Source organism: Cebus imitator, unplaced genomic scaffold (genome assembly GCF_001604975.1).
Source record: "Cebus imitator isolate Cc_AM_T3 unplaced genomic scaffold, Cebus_imitator-1.0 Scaffold52, whole genome shotgun sequence".
Taxonomy (NCBI): Eukaryota; Metazoa; Chordata; class Mammalia; order Primates; family Cebidae; genus Cebus; species Cebus imitator.
Window position 1 is genome coordinate 612,629 of NW_016107367.1, and position 6,049 is coordinate 618,677.

At 42.5% G+C, this 6,049-nt stretch overlaps 1 protein-coding gene and 1 non-coding gene across 9 annotated transcripts in view; one reads left to right on the top strand and one right to left on the bottom strand.

Moving 5' to 3' along the window:
• Positions 1 to 6,049, bottom strand: part of TRAF3 (TNF receptor associated factor 3) — a 127,402-nt gene that overhangs the window by 111,379 nt on the left and 9,974 nt on the right. The gene's annotated exons all lie outside the window — the stretch shown is intronic.
• Positions 2,692 to 2,793, top strand: LOC119471174. Its single transcript, XR_005200207.1, has one exon. It is a non-coding gene; the product is annotated as a small nucleolar RNA U13 (small nucleolar RNA).

The window sequence follows — 6,049 nt, forward strand, 5'->3', positions numbered from 1 at the left end:
GCATTTTGGGAGTCTGAGGCAGGAGGACTACTAGAGGCCAGGAGTTTGAGATCAGCCTAGGCAACATAGCAAGACCCTATCTCTTAAAAAAAAAAAATTAATCAACTGGACATATTGGTGCACACCTGTAATCCCAACTATTTGGGAGGCTGAGGCAGAAGAACTGCTCAAGTTGAGGAATTTGATACCAACCTGGGCAGCATAGCAAGACCCTGTCTCCACAAAAATTAAAAAATTAGCAGGGTGTGGTGGCTTGCACCTGTAGCAGTCCCAGCTACCTGGAAGGCTAAGGAAGGAGCATTGCTTGAGCCTGGGAGTTCAAGAAGGCAGTCAGCTATGATCACATCACTGCACTCGGCCTGGGCAAAAGAATGAGACTCGGTCGGAAAAAAAAAAGAGGCACTTTGGGAGGCCAAGGTAGGTTGACTGCTCAGGAGTTTGAGACTAGCCTGGGCAACATGGCAAAACCCATCTCTACCAAAAATACAAACAATTAGCAGGGCATTATGGCATATGCCTGTGGTCCCAGCTACTCAGAAGGCTGAGGTGAGAGGATTACTTGAGCCTGGGAGGCAGAGGTTGCAGTGAGCCATGACTGCACTACTGCACTCCAGCGTAGGTGACAGTGTAAGACACTAAAAAGAAGGAAGGAAGGAAGGAAGGAAGGAAGGAAGGAAGGAAGGAAGGAGGGAGGGAAGAAAGGAAGGAAAGAAGGCAGGCAGGCAGGCAAAACAACACACAGCTAACTTCATGATGAATGGTGAAAAGCTTCCCCTAAGATCAGGAACAGTATGAAGATGCTCACTTTCACCACTGCTATTCAACATTGTACTAAATGTCTTAGCCAGAGCAATCAGACAAGAAAAAGAAATAAAAGGCATTCAAATTAGAAAGAAGAGGTAAACTATACATGCAGGTGACATGATTCTGTATAAAGAAATCCCACAGAACCTACAAAATAACTACTAGAGGTAATAAATTCAACAACATTGTAGGGCTTAAGACCAATATAAAAAAAATCAGTTGTTTCAATACACCACCAATGAGTAATTCAAATAAAAAAGGTAAGAAAATAATTTCATTTACAATAGAATCCTCAAGAATAAAGCACCCAGAAATAAATTTATCCAAAGTGATTAATGATTTGTATACTAAAACAACAAAGTATTGCTGAAAGAAACTAAAGAAGAAATAACTGAATGAAAACACATCCCATGCTTATGGACTGGAAGACAGTATTAAGATTGCAACCCCCCAAAACAATATACAGAATCAAAGCCCTCCCTATTAAAATTCCAATGACCTTCTTTGCAGAAATGAAAAAGCTGACATTCAAATTCATATAAAATTGCAACTGGCCCAAAATAGTCAAAACAATACAAAAAACGAAAAAGTTGGGAGACTCACACTTCCCAAACTTACTACATCAAAACTTACTACAAACCTTCAGTAATCAAAACAGTATGTGATATGGTTTGGTTGTGTCCCTACCCAAATCTCGTCTTCAAACTGTAGCTCCTATAATTCCCACATGTTGTGGGAAGGGACCTGGGGGGAGGTAATTGAATCATGGGAACAGGTTTTTCCTGTGCTGTTCTCGTGATACTAAGTCTCACAAGATCTGAAAAGCGCAGTTTATAAGCAAAGTAAGATAGTAAGTCTCACAAGATCTGATGATTTTATAAAGTGCAGTTCCCCTGCACAGATTCTCTTACCTGCTGCCAAGTATGATATGACATGCCTTTGCTCCTCCTTTGCCTTCCACCACAATTGTGAGGCCTCCCCAGCCATGTGAAACTATGATCCATTACTCCTCTTTTTCTTTATAAATTACCTAGTCTTGGGTATGTCTTAATTAGCAGCATGATAACTAACTACTATAGTGTGGTACTGATGTATCAGACATGCAGAGCAACAGAACAGAACTGAGAGTCCAGAAATAAATGCAAATATCTATGGCCAATTTATTTTTAACAAGGGTGCCAAGACCATTCAATAGAGAAAGAACAGTGTTTTCAATAAATAGTGCTGAGAAAACTAAATCAAAACATTCAAAAGAATGAACTGAGACTCCTATCTCATTCCATATCCAAAAATTAACTCAAATGGATCAAAGATCTAAAGGTAAGAACTAAAACAATGAGACTCAGAAGAGGCTGAGTGCAGTGGCTCACGCCTATAATCCCAACACTATGGGAAGCTGAGGTGGGTGGATTACTCGAGGCCAGGAGTTCTAGACCAGCCTGGGCAACATGCCAAAACCCCATCTGCACTAAAAATACAAAAATTAGCCAGGCGTGGTGGTGCACACCTGGAGTCCCAGTTACTCAGGGGGCTGAGGCACAAGAACTCCTGGAACCCAGGAGGTGGAGGTTGCAGTGAGCCAAGATCATGTCACTGCACTCCAGCCTGGGCAACAGAGTGAAACTCTGTTTCAACAAAAAAAAAAAAAAAAAAAAAAAGAGTTTAACATCCAGAATATATAAAGAACTTACAACTCAACAGACATCATTCCCCTCAAAAAAAATATACAAATGGCCAAGAGTCACATGAAAAGACATTCAATATCTTTGCTCATCAATAAAATACAAACCCAAACCACAATCTGATACCACTTTACGCTAACTAGAATAGCTTTAATCAAAAATACACACACACACACACACACACACACACACACACACACACACACTCCTTTTGTAGTTCATTAAATGTGATTGAGTATTCAAATGCATGTGTGAGATATGCCACCCTTAAATCTTGTTATGACATCGGCACATTACCCATGTGATATGAAAAAGAAAAAAATAAAAATAAATTTAGCAAAGATGTCCTGAAACTGGAATACTGCTCGTGGGAATAAGTTAAACACAATATTACCATATGATCAGCAATTCCACTCCTAGGTATATACCCAAGTGAAATAAAAACATACCTACCCAGAAACTTGTACACAAATGTTTACAGCAGCATTGCTCTTAAGAGCCAAAGAGGAGACACAATCCAAATGCCCATGAACAAATGAATAAACAGACTGTGGCATATACGTACATACAATGGATTATGATTCAGCAATAAAAAGGAACAAAATACTGACACACGCTGTAACTTGGATGTGCCTCAAAAACATCACGCTAAGTGAAAGGAACCAGGCACAAAAGACAAGTTCTATGATTCCTAGATGCTGTATCTAAAACAGGCAAATCCATAGAGACCAAAAGCAGATTAGAGGTTATCAAGGGATGGGAGGATTGGAAAATGGGAGTGATTACTTAATGGGCAAGGGGTAATGAAAAGTTGTTTTTTTGTTTGTTTGCTAAGACGGAGTTTCACTCTTGTTGCCCAGGCTGGAGTGCAATGGCTTGATCTCAGCTCACTGCAACCTCCACCTCCCAGGTTCGACCCAGGTTCAAGCGATTCTCTTACCTCAGCCTCACAAGTAGCCAGGATTACAGGCATGTGCCACCACACCCACCTAAGTCTGTATTTTCAGTAGATGGGGTATTTCCATGTCGAACAGGCAGGCCTCCAACTCCCGACCTCAGGTGATCCGTCTGCCTCGGCCACCCAAAGTGCTGGGATAACAGGTGTGAGCCACTGCACCCGGCCGTTGTTTTTCAGAAACAGGTTCTCGGTCTGTCCTCCAGGCTGGAGTGCAGTGGTGCGATCATAGCAGCCTTGAATTCCTGGGCTCAAACAATGCTCCTGCCTCAGCCTCTGGAGTAGCTGGGACTACATAAAGGCTCAAGCTGCTATGCCTAGCTATTTATTTTTGTAGAGATGGAGTCTTGCTCTGTTGCCCAGGCTGTTCTCAAACTACTGGAGTTGAGTGATCTTCCCTTAGCTTCCCAAAGTACTGAAATTACAGGTGTAAGCTACCATGCCTGGCCTGAAAAAGGTTTTTTTGAGATGGGAGTCTTGTTCTGTCACCCAGGCTGGAGTGCACAATAGCTGACCTTCACTTACTGCAACCTCTGCCCCTTGGGTTCAAGCAATTCTCCTGCCTCAATCTCCAGAGTAGCTAAAATTATAGGTGCATGCCACCATGCCTGGCTAATTTTTTGTACTTTTGTTTGTTTTTGAGATGGAGTCTCTCTCTGTCACCCAGGCTGGAATGCAGTGGTGTCATCTCAGCTCACTGCAACCTCCACCTCCTAGGTTCAAGCGATTCTTCTGCCTCAGCCTCCCAAGTAGCTGAGACTACAGGGACATGCCACCACACCCAGTTAATTTTTGTATTCTTAGTAGAGATGGGATTTCACCATGTTGGCAGGCTGGTCTTGAACTCCTGACCTCATGATCCGCCTGCCTTGGCCTCCCAAAGTGCTAGGATTACAGGGGTGAGCCATCACACCCAGACCTGAAAAAGCTTTTAAACTAGAGAGAGCTGGTGGTTGCACAACATTGTGAATACACTAAACACGGCTGAATTGCACATTTAAAAATGCTTAATTGTATGTAATGTGAATGTTACCTCAATAAAAGAAAATGTTGGGCTATAATTTATTGGTTCATTTATACAAATACTTGAGAACCTATCACATGCCAGGCACACTCCTAGTACACAGATTGACAGAAAAACACTCTCTAAAGGCCGGCATGGGGGTTCACGCCTGTAATCCCAGCACTTTGGGAGGCCAAGGCGGGCAGAGCATTGGAGGTCAGGAGTTCAAGACCAGCCTGGCCAACATGGTGAAACCCTGCCTCTACTAAAAAAAAAAAAAAAATACAAAAATTAGCCGAGTGTGGTGGTGCACACCTATAATCCCAGCTACGCGGGAGGCTGAGACACGAGAATCAAATCTGGGTCGCAGAGATTGCAGTGAGCCAAGATCGCACTACTGCACTCCAGCCTGGGCATCAGAACAAGACTTCATCTCAGAAAAAAAAAGAAAAGAAAAAGGAAAAGCATTCTCTGTTATGGAGAGAAAAACAAGGCAAGTGACCAGAGCAACAGCATGGGCTGTTTTAATTAGGGTGTTCAGGGAAGGCCGCTTTGAAGAGGTAAAATGTGAACAGAGACCTGAATAAATCGGAGGTGGTGTGTTTTTGTTGTTGTTGTTGTTGTTTCCTTGCTTGCTTGCTTGAGAGAGTCTGTCACCCAGGCTGGAGTGCAGTGGCGTAATCTCGGCTCACTGCAACCTCCACCTCCTGTATTATTCTGCCTCATACGACCTCTCATACCACCACCTCGACCCTAAAAAGTCAACTTAGGTCTAAGAACAAAGCCTCCCAAGTTGCTGGAACTACAGGCACGTGTCATCACACCCAGCTAATTTTTTTTTTTTTTAAGCAGAGACGGGGTTTTACCATGCTGGCCAGGCTGGTCTCGAACTCCTGACCTCAAGGGATCCACCCATCTCAGCCACCTAAAGTGCTGGAATTACAGGCATGAGCCACCATGCCCAGCGCAAATTGAAGAATATTATTATTGCTAAATGACAGGAAAAAAGTGCTAAAATATGAATTTAAATATACAAAAATTCATCATATGCTAAAACTGCTTTATTTTAAAAAGGGGAGTTATCTAAATATAGATGTTCCTCTTGTGCAAATACATTGTGATTCTGGTTTCTAGACATTTTACCCTTTTTATAAATAATTTATTTGCAGTCCAATAATGTCCTACTCCCACCGGTATTTCTTCCAGGGCTAGGCCATACTTCCAAGACAGCCTGTCATCCACCTTGCTAATAAGTCATTCCCTTTATGAAATCACTCAGGAAAGGAAAGGGGAAGATAAATGATCACCTCTGAAATATTAGGTTCTTATATTCTCTCACATACTCAGATGTTTCTTGTTCTTTTGAGACAGGGTCTCACCGAGTCACCCAGGCTGAAGTGCAGTAACACAATAACAGCTCACTGCAGCCCTGACCTGGGCTCAAGTAATCCTCCCATATCAACTTCCTGAGTAGCTAGATGGGACTACAGGACCACGCCACCATGCTAGCTAATTTTTAAATTTTTTTGTAGAGACAAAGTTTTGTAACACTGTGTAGACCATGTTGGATTAGAACTCGTGAGTTCCAGCAATCCCCTTGCCTCA